The 20,122-nt window shown below is 42.8% G+C and overlaps 1 protein-coding gene across 4 annotated transcripts in view; it reads left to right on the top strand.

Annotated features, from left to right (window-relative positions):
* The window catches only part of cerk (ceramide kinase), a 154,409-nt gene that overhangs the window by 44,122 nt on the left and 90,165 nt on the right, over positions 1 to 20,122 (top strand). The window lies entirely within an intron of this gene.

The raw sequence follows: 20,122 nt of genomic DNA, 5'->3' as shown, positions 1-20,122 counted from the left end.
CCACTATGGACTGGACTCTCACACTATCATGCTAGATCCACTATGGACTGGACTTTCACACTATCATGCTAGATCCACTATGAACTGGACTCTCACACTATTATGTTAGATCCACTATGGACTGGACTCTCACATTATTATGCTAAATCCACTATGGACTGGACTCTCACACTATCATGCTAGATCCACTATGGACTGGACTCTCACCCTATTCTGTTAGATCCACTATGGACTGGACTTTCACACTATTATGTTAGATCCATTATAGGACTGGACTTTCACAGTATTATGTTAGATCCACTATGGACTGGACTCTCACACTATCATGCTAGATCCACTATGAACTGGACTCTCACCCTATTATGCTAGATCCACTATGGACTGGACTCTCACACTATCATGCTAGATCCACTATGAACTGGACTCTCACACTATTATGCTAGATCCACTATGGACTGGACTCTCACACTATTATGCTAGATCCACTATGGACTGGACCCTCACCCTATTATGCTAGATCCACTATGGACTGGACTCTCACACTATCATGCTAGATCCACTATGTACTGGACTCTCACTATTAAGTCAGATCCACTATGGACTGGACTCTCAAACTATCATGCTAGATCCACTATGAACTGGACTCTCACACTATTATGCTAGATCCACTATGAACTGGACTCTCACCCTATTATGCTAGATCCACTATGGACTGGACTCTCACACTATTATGCTAGATCCACTATGAACTGGACTCTCACACTATTATGCTAGATCCACTATGGACTGGACTCTCACACTATCATGCTAGATCCACTATGAACTGGACTCTCACACTATTATGCTAGATCCACTATGGACTGGACTCTCACACTATTATGCAAGATCCACTATTAACTGGACTCTTACACTATCATGCTAGATCCACTATGAACTGGACTCTCACCCTATTATGCTAGATCCACTATGGACTGGACTCTCACACTATTATGCTAGATCCACTATGAACTGGACTCTCACACTATTATGCTAGATCCACTATGGACTGGACTCTCACACTATCATGCTAGATCCACTATGAACTGGACTCTCACACTATTATGCTAGATCCACTATGGACTGGACTCTCACACTATTATGCAAGATCCACTATTAACTGGACTCTTACACTATCATGCTAGATCCACTATGGACTGGACTCTCACACTATTATGCAAGATCCACTATTAACTGGACTCTTACACTATCATGCTAGATTCACTATGAACTGGACTCTCACACTATTATGCTAGATCCACTATGGACTTGACTCTCACACTATCATGCTAGATCCACTATGAACTGGACTCTCACACTATTATGCTAGATCCACTATGGACTTGACTCTCACACTATCATGCTAGATCCACTATGGACTGGACTTTCACACTATTATGTTAGATCCACTATGGACTGGACTCTCACACTATTATGTTAAATCCACTATGGACTGGACTCTCACAATATTATGTTAGATCCACTATGGACTGGACTTTCACAGTATCATGTTAGATCCACTATGGACTGGACTCTCACACTATTATGCTAGATCCACTATGGACTGGACTCTCACCCTATTATGTTAGATCCACTATGGACTGGACTTTCACAGTATCATGTTAGATCCACTATGGACTGGACTCTCACACTCATGCTGGATCCACTATGGACTGGACTTTCACAGTATCATGTTGGATCCACTATGGACTGGACTCTCACCCTATTATGCTAGATCCACTATGGACTGGACTCTCACACTATTATGCTAGATCCACTATGGACTGGACTCTCACTATTATGTCAGATCCACTATGGACTGGACTCTCACACTATTATGCTAGATCCACTATGGACTGGACTTTCACAGTATCATGTTAGATCCACTATGGACTTGACTTTCACACTATGATGCTAGATCCACTATGGACTGGACTCTCACACTATTATGCTAGATCCACTATGGACTGGACTCTCACACTATCATGCTAGATCCACTATGGACTGGACTCTCACACTATCATGCTAGATCCACTATGAACTGGACTCTCACACTATCATGCTAGATCCACTATGGACTGGACTCTCACACTATCATGCTAGATCCACTATGGACTGGACTTTCACACTATCATGCTAGATCCACTATGAACTGGACTCTCACACTATTATGTTAGATCCACTATGGACTGGACTTTCACACTATTATGTTAGATCCACTATGGACTGGACTCTCACCCTATCATGCTAGATCCACTATTAACTGGACTCTCACACTATTATGCTAGATCCACTATGGACTGGACTTTCACACTATTATGTTAGATCCACTATGGACTGGACTCTCACCCTATTCTGTTAGATCCACTATGGACTGGACTTTCACACTATTATGTTAGATCCATTATAGGACTGGACTTTCACAGTATTATGTTAGATCCACTATGGACTGGACTTTCACAGTATCATGTTAGATCCACTATGGACTGGACTCTCACACTATTATGCTAGATCCACTATGGACTGGACTTTCACACTATTATGCCAGATCCACTATGAACTGGACTCTCACACTATCATGCTAGATCCACTATGGACTGGACTCTCACACTATTATGCGAGATCCACGATGGTGGACTGGACTCTCACATTATTATGCTAAATCCACTATGGACTGGACTCTCACACTATCATGCTAGATCCAATATGGACTGGACTCTCACCCTATTCTGTTAGATCCACTATGGACTGGACTTTCACACTATTATGTTAGATCCATTATAGGACTGGACTTTCACAGTATTATGTTAGATCCACTATGGACTGGACTCTCACACTATCATGCTAGATCCACTATGAACTGGACTCTCACCCTATTATGCTAGATCCACTATGGACTGGACTCTCACACTATCATGCTAGATCCACTATGAACTGGACTCTCACCCTATTATGCTAGATCCACTATGGACTGGACCCTCACCCTATTATGCTAGATCCACTATGGACTGGACTCTCACACTATCATGCTAGATCCACTATGTACTGGACTCTCACTATTAAGTCAGATCCACTATGGACTGGACTCTCAAACTATCATGCTAGATCCACTATGAACTGGACTCTCACACTATTATGCTAGATCCACTATGAACTGGACTCTCACCCTATTATGCTAGATCCACTATGGACTGGACTCTCACACTATTATGCTAGATCCACTATGAACTGGACTCTCACACTATTATGCTAGATCCACTATGGACTGGACTCTCACACTATTATGTTAGATCCACTATGGACTGGACTCTCACACTATCATGCTAGATCTACTATGAACTGGACTCTCACACTATTATGCTAGATCCACTATGGACTGGACTCTCACACTATTATGCTAGATCCACTATGAACTGGACTCTCACCCTATTATGCTAGATCCACTATGAACTGGACTCTCACACTATTATGTTAGATCCACTATGGACTGGACTTTCACACTATTATGTTAGATCCACTATGGACTGGACTCTCACCCTATTATGCTAGATCCACTATGGACTGGACTCTCACACTATTATGCAAGATCCACTATTAACTGGACTCTCACACTATTATGCTAGATCCACTATGGACTGGACTTTCACACTATTATGTTAGATCCACTATGGACTGGACTCTCACCCTATTCTGTTAGATCCACTATGGACTGGACTTTCACACTATTATGTTAGATCCATTATAGGACTGGACTTTCACAGTATTATGTTAGATCCACTATGGACTGGACTCTCACACTATCATGCTAGATCCACTATGGACTGGAATCTCACCCTATTATGCTAGATCCACTATGGACTGGACTTTCACAGTATCATGTTAGATCTACTATGGACTGGACTCTCACATTATTATGCTAGATCCACTATGGACTGGACTCTCACACTATCATGCTAGATCCACTATGGACTGGACTCTCACCCTATTATGTTAGATCCACTATGGACTGGACTTTCACACTACTATGTTAGATCCACTATGGACTGGACTCTCACACTATTATGTTAGATCCACTATGGACTGGACTCTCATCCTATTCTGTTAGATCCACTATGGACTGGACTCTCACACTATTATGTTAGATCCACTATGGACTGGACTTTCACACTACTATGTTAGATCCACTATGGACTGGACTCTCACACTATTATGTTAGATCCACTATGGACTGGACTCTCACCCTATTCTGTTAGATCCACTATGGACTGGACTCTCAAACTATCATGCTAGATCCACTATGAACTGGACTCTCACACTATTATGCTAGATCCACTATGAACTGGACTCTCACACTATTATGCTAGATCCACTATGAACTGGACTCTCACACTATTATGCTAGATCCACTATGGACTGGACTCTCACACTATTATGTTAGATCCACTATGGACTGGACTCTCACACTATCATGCTAGATCCACTATGAACTGGACTCTCACACTATTATGCTAGATCCACTATGGACTGGACTCTCACACTATTATGCTAGATCCACTATGAACTGGACTCTCACCCTATTATGCTAGATCCACTATGAACTGGACTCTCACACTATTATGTTAGATCCACTATGGACTGGACTTTCACACTATTATGTTAGATCCACTATGGACTGGACTCTCACCCTATTATGCTAGATCCACTATGGACTGGACTCTCACACTATTATGCAAGATCCACTATTAACTGGACTCTCACACTATTATGCTAGATCCACTATGGACTGGACTTTCACACTATTATGTTAGATCCACTATGGACTGGACTCTCACCCTATTCTGTTAGATCCACTATGGACTGGACTTTCACACTATTATGTTAGATCCATTATAGGACTGGACTTTCACAGTATTATGTTAGATCCACTATGGACTGGACTCTCACACTATCATGCTAGATCCACTATGGACTGGAATCTCACCCTATTATGCTAGATCCACTATGGACTGGACTTTCACAGTATCATGTTAGATCTACTATGGACTGGACTCTCACATTATTATGCTAGATCCACTATGGACTGGACTCTCACACTATCATGCTAGATCCACTATGGACTGGACTCTCACCCTATTATGTTAGATCCACTATGGACTGGACTTTCACACTACTATGTTAGATCCACTATGGACTGGACTCTCACACTATTATGTTAGATCCACTATGGACTGGACTCTCACCCTATTCTGTTAGATCCACTATGGACTGGACTCTCACACTATTATGTTAGATCCACTATGGACTGGACTTTCACACTACTATGTTAGATCCACTATGGACTGGACTCTCACACTATTATGTTAGATCCACTATGGACTGGACTCTCACCCTATTCTGTTAGATCCACTATGGACTGGACTCTCAAACTATCATGCTAGATCCACTATGAACTGGACTCTCACACTATTATGCTAGATCCACTATGGACTGGACTCTCACACTATTATGTTAGATCCACTATGGACTGGACTCTCACACTATCATGCTAGATCCACTATGAACTGGACTCTCACACTATTATGCTAGATCCACTATGGACTGGACTCTCACACTATTATGCTAGATCCACTATGAACTGGACTCTCACCCTATTATGCTAGATCCACTATGAACTGGACTCTCACACTATTATGTTAGATCCACTATGGACTGGACTTTCACACTATTATGTTAGATCCACTATGGACTGGACTCTCACCCTATTATGCTAGATCCACTATGGACTGGACTCTCACACTATTATGCAAGATCCACTATTAACTGGACTCTCACACTATTATGCTAGATCCACTATGGACTGGACTTTCACACTATTATGTTAGATCCACTATGGACTGGACTCTCACCCTATTCTGTTAGATCCACTATGGACTGGACTTTCACACTATTATGTTAGATCCATTATAGGACTGGACTTTCACAGTATTATGTTAGATCCACTATGGACTGGACTCTCACACTATCATGCTAGATCCACTATGGACTGGAATCTCACCCTATTATGCTAGATCCACTATGGACTGGACTTTCACAGTATCATGTTAGATCCACTATGGACTGGACTCTCACATTATTATGCTAGATCCACTATGGACTGGACTCTCACACTATCATGCTAGATCCACTATGGACTGGATTCTCACCCTATTATGTTAGATCCACTATGGACTGGACTTTCACACTACTATGTTAGATCCACTATGGACTGGACTCTCACACTATTATGTTAGATCCACTATGGACTGGACTCTCACCCTATTCTGTTAGATCCACTATGGACTGGACTCTCACACTATTATGTTAGATCCACTATGGACTGGACTTTCACACTACTATGTTAGATCCACTATGGACTGGACTCTCACACTATTATGTTAGATCCACTATGGACTGGACTCTCACCCTATTCTGTTAGATCCACTATGGACTGGACTCTCACACTATCATGCTAGATCCACTATGGACTGGACTCTCACACTATTATGTTAGATCCACTATGGACTGGACTCTCACCCTATTCTGTTAGATCCACTATGGACTGGACTCTCACACTATTATGTTAGATCCACTATGGACTGGACTCTCACCCTATTCTGTTAGATCCACTATGGACTGGACTTTCACACTACTATGTTAGATCCACTATGGACTGGACTCTCACACTATTATGTTAGATCCACTATGGACTGGACTTTCACACTACTATGTTAGATCCACTATGGACTGGACTCTCACACTATTATGCTAGATCCACTATGGACTGGACTCTCACACTATTATGCTAGATCCACTATGAACTGGACTCTCACCCTATTATGCTAGATCCACTATGAACTGGACTCTCACACTATTATGCCAAATCCACTATGAACTGGACTCTCACACTATTATGCTAGATCCACTATGGACTGGACTTTCACACTATTATGTTAGATCCACTATGGACTGGACTCTCACACTATTATGCTAGATCCACTATGGACTGGACTCTCACACTATTATGCTAGATCCACTATGGACTCGACTTTCACACTATTATGTTAGATCCACTATGAACTGGACTCTCACACTATCATGCTAAATCCACTATGGACTGGACTCTCACACTATTATGCTAGATCCACTATGGACTGGACTTTCACACTATCATGCTAGATCCACTATGGACTGGACTCTCACACTATCATGGTAGATCCACTATGGACTGGACTCTCACACTATTATGCTAGATCCACTATGGACTGGACTCTCACACTATTATGCTAGATCCACTATGAACTGGACTCTCACACTATTATGCTAGATCCACTATGAACTGGACTCTCACCCTATCATGCTAGATCCACTATGAACTGGACTCTCACACTATTATGCTAGATCCACTATGGACTGGACTTTCACACTATCATGCTAGATCCACTATGGACTGGACTCTCACACTATCATGGTAGATCCACTATGGACTGGACTCTCACACTATTATGCTAGATCCACTATGGACTGGACTTTCACACTACTATGTTAGATCCACTATGGACTGGACTCTCACACTATTATGCTAGATCCACTATGGACTGGACTCTCACACTATTATGCTAGATCCACTATGAACTGGACTCTCACCCTATTATGCTAGATCCACTATGAACTGGACTCTTACACTATCATGCTAGATTCACTATGAACTGGACTCTCACACTATTATGCTAGATCCACTATGGACTTGACTCTCACACTATCATGCTAGATCCACTATGGACTGGACTTTCACACTATTATGTTAGATCCACTATGGACTGGACTCTCACACTATTATGTTAAATCCACTATGGACTGGACTCTCACAATATTATGTTAGATCCACTATGGACTGGACTTTCACAGTATCATGTTAGATCCACTATGGACTGGACTCTCACACTATTATGCTAGATCCACTATGGACTGGACTCTCACCCTATTATGTTAGATCCACTATGGACTGGACTTTCACAGTATCATGTTAGATCCACTATGGACTGGACTCTCACACTCATGCTGGATCCACTATGGACTGGACTTTCACAGTATCATGTTGGATCCACTATGGACTGGACTCTCACCCTATTATGCTAGATCCACTATGGACTGGACTCTCACACTATTATGCTAGATCCACTATGGACTGGACTCTCACTATTATGACAGATCCACTATGGACTGGACTCTCACACTATTATGCTAGATCCACTATGGACTGGACTTTCACAGTATCATGTTAGATCCACTATGGACTTGACTTTCACACTATGATGCTAGATCCACTATGGACTGGACTCTCACACTATTATGCTAGATCCACTATGGACTGGACTCTCACACTATCATGCTAGATCCACTATGGACTGGACTCTCACACTATCATGCTAGATCCACTATGAACTGGACTCTCACACTATCATGCTAGATCCACTATGGACTGGACTCTCACACTATCATGCTAGATCCACTATGGACTGGACTTTCACACTATCATGCTAGATCCACTATGAACTGGACTCTCACACTATTATGTTAGATCCACTATGGACTGGACTTTCACACTATTATGTTAGATCCACTATGGACTGGACTCTCACCCTATCATGCTAGATCCACTATTAACTGGACTCTCACACTATTATGCTAGATCCACTATGGACTGGACTTTCACACTATTATGTTAGATCCACTATGGACTGGACTTTCACACTATTATGTTAGATCCATTATAGGACTGGACTTTCACAGTATTATGTTAGATCCACTATGGACTGGACTTTCACAGTATCATGTTAGATCCACTATGGACTGGACTCTCACACTATTATGCTAGATCCACTATGGACTGGACTTTCACACTATTATGCCAGATCCACTATGAACTGGACTCTCACACTATCATGCTAGATCCACTATGGACTGGACTCTCACACTATTATGCGAGATCCACGATGGTGGACTGGACTCTCACATTATTATGCTAAATCCACTATGGACTGGACTCTCACACTATCATGCTAGATCCACTATGGACTGGACTCTCACCCTATTCTGTTAGATCCACTATGGACTGGACTTTCACACTATTATGTTAGATCCATTATAGGACTGGACTTTCACAGTATTATGTTAGATCCACTATGGACTGGACTCTCACACTATCATGCTAGATCCACTATGAACTGGACTCTCACCCTATTATGCTAGATCCACTATGGACTGGACTCTCACACTATCATGCTAGATCCACTATGAACTGGACTCTCACCCTATTATGCTAGATCCACTATGGACTGGACCCTCACCCTATTATGCTAGATCCACTATGGACTGGACTCTCACACTATCATGCTAGATCCACTATGGACTGGACTCTCACCCTATTATGCTAGATCCACTATGGACTGGACTCTCACACTATCATGCTAGATCCACTATGAACTGGACTCTCACCCTATTATGCTAGATCCACTATGGACTGGACTCTCACCCTATTATGTTAGATCCACTATGGACTGGACTCTCACACTATTATGCTAGTTCCACTATGGACTGGACTCTCAAACTATCATGCTAGATCCACTATGAACTGGACTCTCACACTATTATGCTAGATCCACTATGAACTGGACTCTCACCCTATTATGCTAGATCCACTATGGACTGGACTCTCACACTATCATGCTAGATCCACTATGAACTGGACTCTCACACTATTATGCTAGATCCACTATGGACTGGACTCTCACACTATTATGCTAGATCCACTATGAACTGGACTCTCACACTATTATGCTAGATCTACTATGGACTGGACTCTCACACTATCATGCTAGATCCACTATGAACTGGACTCTCACACTATTATGCTAGATCCACTATGAACTGGACTCTCACACTATTATGCTAGATCTACTATGGACTGGACTCTCACACTATTATGTTAGATCCACTATGAACTGGACTCTCACACTATCATGCTAGATCCACTATGGACTGGACTCTCACACTATTATGCTAGATCCACTATGAACTGGACTCTCACACTATTATGCTAGATCCACTATGGACTGGACTCTCACACTATTATGTTAGATCCACTATGGACTGGACTCTCACACTATCATGCTAGATCCACTATGAACTGGACTCTCACACTATTATGCTAGATCCACTATGAACTGGACTCTCACACTATTATGCTAGATCTACTATGGACTGGACTCTCACACTATTATGTTAGATCCACTATGAACTGGACTCTCACACCATCATGCTAGATCCACTATGGACTGGACTCTCACACTATTATGCTAGATCCACTATGGACTGGACTCTCACACTATTATGTTAGATCCACTATGAACTGAACTCTCACACTATCATGCTAGATCCACTATGAACTGGACTCTCGCACTATTATGTTAGATCCACTATGGACTGGACTCTCACACTATTATGTTAGATCCACTATGGACTGGACTCTCGCACTATTATGTTAGATCCACTATGAGCTGGACTCTCACACTATTATGCTAGATCCACTATGGACTGGACTCTCACACTATCATGCTAGATCCACTATGGACTGGACTCTCACACTATTATGTTAGATCCACTATGAACTGGACTCTCACACTATTATGCTAGATCCACTATGGACTGGACTCTCACACTATTATGTTAGATCCACTATGGACTGGACTCTCACACTATTATGTTAGATCCACTATGGACTGGACTCTCGCACTATTATGTTAGATCCACTATGAACTGGACTCTCACACTATTATGCTAGATCCACTATGGACTGGACTCTCACACTATCATGCTAGATCCACTATGGACTGGACTCTCACACTATTATGCTAGATCCACTATGGACTGGACCCTCACACTATCATGCTAGATCCACTATGGACTGGACTCTCACACTATCATGTTAGATCCACTATGGACTGGACTCTCACCCTATTATGCTAGATCCGCTATGGACTAGACTTTCACAGTATCATGTTAGATCCACTATGGACTGGACTCTCACACTATTATGCTAGATCCACTATGGACTGGACTCTCACACTATTATGTTAGATCCACTATGGACTGGACTCTCGCACTATTATGTTAGATCCACTATGAGCTGGACTCTCACACTATTATGCTAGATCCACTATGGACTGGACTCTCACACTATCATGCTAGATCCACTATGGACTGGACTCTCACACTATTATGTTAGATCCACTATGAACTGGACTCTCACACTATTATGCTAGATCCACTATGGACTGGACTCTCACACTATTATGTTAGATCCACTATGGACTGGACTCTCACACTATTATGTTAGATCCACTATGGACTGGACTCTCTCACTATTATGTTAGATCCACTATGAACTGGACTCTCACACTATTATGCTAGATCCACTATGGACTGGACTCTCACACTATTATGTTAGATCCACTATGGACTGGACTCTCACACTATCATGCTAGATCCACTATGGACTGGACTCTCACACTATTATGCTAGATCCACTATGGACTGGACCCTCACACTATCATGCTAGATCCACTATGGACTGGACCCTCACACTATCATGCTAGATCCACTATGGACTGGACTCTCACACTATTATGTTAGATCCGCTATGGACTGGACTCTCACCCTATTATGCTAGATCCGCTATGGACTGGACTTTCACAGTATCATGTTAGATCCACTATGGACTGGACTCTCACACTATTATGCTAGATCCACTATGGACTGGACTCTCACCATATTATGCTATGACCAATATGGACTCGACTTTCACAGTATCATGCTAGATCCACTATGGACTGGACTCTCACACTATTATGCTAGATCCACTATGGACTGGACTCTCACACTATTATTCTAGATCCACTATGGACTGGACTTTCACACTATTATGTTAGATCCACTATGGACTGGACTCTCACCCTATTATGCTAGATCCACTATGAACTGGACTCTCACACTATTATGCTAGATCCACTATGGACTGGACTCTCACCCTATTATGCTAGATCCACTATGGACTGGACTCTCACACTATTATGCTAGATCCACTATGGACTGGACTCTCACACTATTATGCTAGATCCACTATGGACTGGACTTTCACACTATTATGTTAGATCCACTATGGACTGGACTCTCACCCTATTATGCTAGATCCACTATGGACTGGACTCTCACACTATCATGCTAGATCCACTATGGACTGGACTCTCACCCTATTATGCTAGATCCACTATGGACTGGACTCTCACACTATTATGCTAGATCCACTATGGACTGGACTCTCACACTATCATGCTAGATCCACTATGGACTGGACTCTCACACTATCATGCTAGATCCACTATGGACTGGACTCTCACACTATCATGCTAGATCCACTATGGACTGGACTCTCACAGTATCATGCTAGATCCACTATGAACTGGACTCTCACACTATTATGCTAGATCCTCTATGGACTGGACTCTCACACTATCATGCTAGATCCACTATGGACTGGACTCTCACACTATTATGTTAGATCCACTATGGACTGGACTCTCACAGTATCATGCTAGATCTACTATGAACTGGACTCTCACAATATTATGCTAGATCCTCTATGGACTGGACTCTCACACTATCATGCTAGATCCACTATGGACTGGACTCACACACTATTATGCTAGATCCACTATGGACTGGACTCTCACACTATCATGCTAGATCCACTATGGACTGGACTCTCACACTATTATGCTAGATCCACTATGGACTGGACTCTCACACTATCATGCTAGATCCACTATGGACTGGACTCTCACCCTATCATGCTAGATCCACTATGGACTGGACTCTCACACTATCATGCTAGATCCACTATGGACTGGACTCTCACCCTATTATGCTAGATCCACTATGGACTGGACTCTCACACTATTATGCTAGATCCACTATGGACTGGACTCTCACACTATTATGCTAGATCCACTATGGACTGGACTCTCACCCTATCATGCTAGATCCACTATGGACTGGACTCTCACACTATCATGCTAGATCCACTATGGACTGGACTCTCACACTATCATGCTAGATCCACTATGGACTGGACTCTCACACTATCATGCTAGATCCACTATGGACTGGACTCTCACACTATCATGCTAGATCCACTATGGACTGGACTCTCACACTATCATGCTAGATCCACTATGGACTGGACTCTCACACTATTATGCTAGATCCACTATGGACTGGACTCTCACCCTATTATGCTAGATCCACTATGGACTGGACTCTCACACTATCATGCTAGATCCACTATGGACTGGACTCTCACATTATTATGCTAGATCCTCTATGGACTGGACTCTCACACTATCATGCTAGATCCACTATGGACTGGACTCACACACTATTATGCTAGATCCACTATGGACTGGACTCTCACACTATTATGCTAGATCCACTATGGACTGGACTCTCACCCTATTATGCTAGATCCACTATGGACTGGACTCTCACACTATTATGCTAGATCCACTATGGACTGGACTCTCACACTATCATGCTAGATCCACTATGGACTGGACTCTCACACTATCATGCTAGATCCACTATGGACTGGACTCTCACACTATCATGCTAGATCCACTATGGACTGGACTCTCACACTATCATGCTAGATCCACTATGGACTGGACTCTCACAGTATCATGCTAGATCCACTATGAACTGGACTCTCACACTATTATGCTAGATCCTCTATGGACTGGACTCTCACACTATCATGCTAGATCCACTATGGACTGGACTCTCACACTATTATGTTAGATCCACTATGGACTGGACTCTCACAGTATCATGCTAGATCTACTATGAACTGGACTCTCACAATATTATGCTAGATCCTCTATGGACTGGACTCTCACACTATCATGCTAGATCCACTATGGACTGGACTCTCACACTATCATGCTAGATCCACTATGGACTGGACTCTCACACTATTATGTTAGATCCACTATGGACTGGACTCTCACAGTATCATGCTAGATCTACTATGAACTGGACTCTCACAATATTATGCTAGATCCTCTATGGACTGGACTCTCACACTATCATGCTAGATCCACTATGGACTGGACTCTCACACTATCATGCTAGATCCACTATGGACTGGACTCTCACACTATCATGCTAGATCCACTATGGACTGGACTCTCACCCTATTATGCTAGATCCACTATGGACTGGACTCACACACTATTATGCTAGATCCACTGTGGACTGGACTCTCACACTATCATGCTAGATCCACTATGGACTGGACTCTCACCCTATCATGCTAAATCCACTATGGACTGGACTCTCACATTATCATGCTAGATCCACTATGGACTGGACTCTCACACTATCATGCTAGATCCACTATGGACTGGACTCTCACCCTATTATGCTAGATCCACTATGGACTGGACTCTCACACTATTATGCTAGATCCACTATGGACTGGACTCTCACACTATCATGCTAGATCCACTATGGACTGGACTCTCACCCTATCATGCTAGATCCACTATGGACTGGACTCTCACACTATCATGCTAGATCCACTATGGACTGGACTCTCACACTATCATGCTAGATCCACTATGGACTGGACTCTCACACTATCATGCTAGATCCACTATGGACTGGACTCTCACACTATCATGCTAGATCCACTATGGACTGGACTCTCACACTATCATGCTAGATCCACTATGGACTGGACTTTCACACTATTATGTTAAATCCACTATGGACTTGACTCTCACACTATTATGTTAGATCCACTATGGACTGGACTCTCACCCTATTATGCTAGATCCACTATGGACTGGACTCTCACACTATTATGCTAGATCCACTATGGACTGGACTCTCACACTATTATGCTAGATCCACTATGGACTGGACTCTCACCCTATTATGCTAGATCCACTATGGACTGGACTCTCACACTATCATGCTAGATCCACTATGGACTGGACTCTCACATTATTATGCTAGATCCACTATGGACTGGACTTTCACACTATCATGCTAGATCCACTATGGACTGGACTCTCACACTATCATGCTAGATCCACTATGGACTGGACATTCACACTATTATGTTAGATCCACTATGGACTGGACTCTCACACTATTATGCTAGATCCACTATGAACTGGACTCTCACACTATTATGTTAGATCCACTATGGACTGGACTCTCACACTATTATGCTAGATCCACTATGGACTGGACTCTCACACTATTATGTTAGATCCACTATGGACTGGACTCTCACACTATCATGCTAGATCCACTATGGACTGGACTTTCACACTATTATGTTAGATCCACTATGGACTGGACTCTCACACTATCATGCTAGATCCACTATGGACTGGACTCTCACACTATTATGTTAGCTCCACTATGGACTGGACTCTCACACTATTATGTTAGATCCACTATGGACTGGACTCTCACACTATTATGTTAGCTCCACTATGGACTGGACTCTCACACTATTATGTTAGATCCACTATGGACTGGACTCTCACACTATCATGCTAGATCCACTATGGACTGGACTCTCACACTATTATGTTAGCTCCACTATGGACTGGACTCTCACACTATTATGTTAGATCCACTATGGACTGGACTCTCACACTATTATGTTAGATCCACTATGGACTGGACTCTCACACTATTATGTTAGATCCACTATGGACTGGACTTTCACACTATTATGTTAGATCCACTATGGACTGGACTCTCACACTATCATGCTAGATCCACTATGGACTGGACTCTCACACTATCATGCTAGATCCACTATGGACTGGACTCTCACACTATTATGCTAGATCCACTATGGACTGGACTCTCACACTATCATGCTAGATCCACTATGGACTGGACTCTCACACTATTATGCTAGATCCACTATGGACTGGACTCTCACACTATCATGCTAGATCCACTATGGACTGGACTCTCACACTATCATGCTAGATCCACTATGGACTGGACTCTCACACTATTATGTTAGATCCACTATGGACTGGACTCTCACACTATCATGCTAGATCCACTATGGACTGGACTCTCACACTATCATGCTAGATCCACTATGGACTGGACTCTCACACTATTATGCTAGATCCACTATGGACTGGACTTTCACACTATTATGTTAGATCCACTATGGACTGGACTCTCACACTATCATGCTAGATCCACTATGGACTGGACTCTCACACTATCATGTTAGATCCACTATGGACTGGACTCTCACACTATCATGCTAGATCCACTATGGACTGGACTCTCACACTATCATGCTAGATCCACTATGGACTGGACTCTCACACTATCATGCTAGATCCACTATGGACTGGACTTTCACACTATTATGTTAGATCCACTATGGACTGGACTCTCACACTATCATGCTAGATCCACTATGGACTGGACTCTCACACTATCATGCTAGATCCACTATGGACTGGACTCTCACACTATTATGTTAGATCCACTATGGACTGGACTCTCACACTATCATGCTAGATCCACTATGGACTGGACTCTCACACTATCATGCTAGATCCACTATGGACTGGACTCTCACACTATCATGCTAGATCCACTATGGACTGGACTCTCACACTATCATGCTAGATCCACTATGGACTGGACTCTCACACTATCATGCTAGATCCACTATGGACTGGACTCTCACACTATCATGCTAGATCCACTATGGACTGGACTTTCACACTATTATGTTAAATCCACTATGGACTTGACTCTCACACTATTATGTTAGATCCACTATGGACTGGACTCTCACCCTATTATGCTAGATCCACTATGGACTGGACTCTCACACTATTATGCTAGATCCACTATGGACTGGACTCTCACACTATTATGCTAGATCCACTATGGACTGGACTCTCACCCTATTATGCTAGATCCACTATGGACTGGACTCTCACACTATCATGCTAGATCCACTATGGACTGGACTCTCACATTATTATGCTAGATCCACTATGGACTGGACTTTCACACTATCATGCTAGATCCACTATGGACTGGACTCTCACACTATCATGCTAGATCCACTATGGACTGGACATTCACACTATTATGTTAGATCCACTATGGACTGGACTCTCACACTATTATGCTAGATCCACTATGAACTGGACTCTCACACTATTATGTTAGATCCACTATGGACTGGACTCTCACACTATTATGCTAGATCCACTATGGACTGGACTCTCACACTATTATGTTAGATCCACTATGGACTGGACTCTCACACTATCATGCTAGATCCACTATGGACTGGACTCTCACACTATCATGCTAGATCCACTATGGACTGGACTCTCACACTATTATGTTAGCTCCACTATGGACTGGACTCTCACACTATCATGCTAGATCCACTATGGACTGGACTCTCACACTATTATGTTAGATCCACTATGGACTGGACTTTCACACTATTATGTTAGATCCACTATGGACTGGACTCTCACACTATCATGCTAGATCCACTATGGACTGGACTCTCACACTATCATGCTAGATCCACTATGGACTGGACTTTCACACTATTATGTTAGATCCACTATGGACTGGACTCTCACACTATCATGCTAGATCCACTATGGACTGGACTCTCACACTATCATGCTAGATCCACTATGGACTGGACTCTCACACTATTATGTTAGATCCACTATGGACTGGACTCTCACACTATCATGCTAGATCCACTATGGACTGGACTCTCACACTATCATGTTAGATCCACTATGGACTGGACTTTCACACTATCATGCTAGATCCACTATGGACTGGACTCTCACCCTATTATGCTAGATCCACTATGGACTGGACTCTCACCCTATTATGCTAGATCCACTATGGACTGGACTCTCACACTATTATGCTAGATCCACTATGGACTGGACTCTCACACTATCATGCTAGATCCACTATGGACTGGACTCTCACCCTATCATGCTAGATCCACTATGGACTGGACTCTCACACTATCATGCTAGATCCACTATGGACTGGACTCTCACACTATCATGCTAGATCCACTATGGACTGGACTCTCACACTATCATGCTAGATCCACTATGGACTGGACTCTCACACTATCATGCTAGATCCACTATGGACTGGACTTTCACACTATTATGTTAAATCCACTATGGACTTGACTCTCACACTATTATGTTAGATCCACTATGGACTGGACTCTCACCCTATTATGCTAGATCCACTATGGACTGGACTCTCACACTATTATGCTAGATCCACTATGGACTGGACTCTCACACTATTATGCTAGATCCACTATGGACTGGACTCTCACCCTATTATGCTAGATCCACTATGGACTGGACTCTCACACTATCATGCTAGATCCACTATGGACTGGACTCTCACATTATTATGCTAGATCCACTATGGACTGGACTTTCACACTATCATGCTAGATCCACTATGGACTGGACTCTCACACTATCATGCTAGATCCACTATGGACTGGACATTCACACTATTATGTTAGATCCACTATGGACTGGACTCTCACACTATTATGCTAGATCCACTATGAACTGGACTCTCACACTATTATGTTAGATCCACTATGGACTGGACTCTCACACTATTATGCTAGATCCACTATGGACTGGACTCTCACACTATTATGTTAGATCCACTATGGACTGGACTCTCACACTATCATGCTAGATCCACTATGGACTGGACTTTCACACTATTATGTTAGATCCACTATGGACTGGACTCTCACACTATCATGCTAGATCCACTATGGACTGGACTCTCACACTATCATGCTAGATCCACTATGGACTGGACTCTCACACTATTATGTTAGATCCACTATGGACTGGACTCTCACACTATCATGCTAGATCCACTATGGACTGGACTCTCACACTATTATGTTAGATCCACTATGGACTGGACTTTCACACTATTATGTTAGATCCACTATGGACTGGACTCTCACACTATTATGCTAGATCCACTATGGACTGGACTCTCACACTATTATGCTAGATCCACTATGGACTGGACTCTCACACTATCATGCTAGATCCACTATGGACTGGACTCTCACACTATCATGCTAGATCCACTATGGACTGGACTTTCACACTATTATGTTAGATCCACTATGGACTGGACTCTCACACTATCATGCTAGATCCACTATGGACTGGACTCTCACACTATCATGCTAGATCCACTATGGACTGGACTCTCACACTATTATGTTAGATCCACTATGGACTGGACTCTCACACTATCATGCTAGATCCACTATGGACTGGACTCTCACACTATTATGTTAGATTCACTATGGACTGGACTCTCACACTATCATGCTAGATCCACTATGGACTGGACTCTCACACTATTATGTTAGATCCACTATGGACTGGACTTTCACACTATCATGCTAGATCCACTATGGACTGGACTTTCACACTATCATGCTAGATCCACTATGGACTGGACTCTCACCCTATTATGCTAGATCCACTATGGACTCAACTTTCACAGTATCATGTTAGATCCACTATGGACTTGACTCTCACACTACTATGCTAGATCCACTCGATGTCGACTACACCAGTCGCCCAGGGGGTGGGGGGACCCCACATCTGAGGTCCCTTTCAAGGTTTCTCATTTTCATCCCATTGGGTTGAGTTTTTCCTTGCCCAGATGTGGGATCTGAGCCGAGGATGTCGTTGTGACTTGTGCAGCCCTTTGAGACACTCGTGATTTCGGGCTATGTAAATTAACTTTGATTGATTGATATATGTGGAAAATTAAGAGCAGAAAAGATAACAACCTAAAGACA

This window comes from Nerophis ophidion, linkage group LG10 (genome assembly GCF_033978795.1).
Source record: "Nerophis ophidion isolate RoL-2023_Sa linkage group LG10, RoL_Noph_v1.0, whole genome shotgun sequence".
NCBI classification, from domain to species: domain Eukaryota; kingdom Metazoa; phylum Chordata; class Actinopteri; order Syngnathiformes; family Syngnathidae; genus Nerophis; species Nerophis ophidion.
This window is presented reverse-complemented; position numbering and strand designations above follow the sequence as displayed.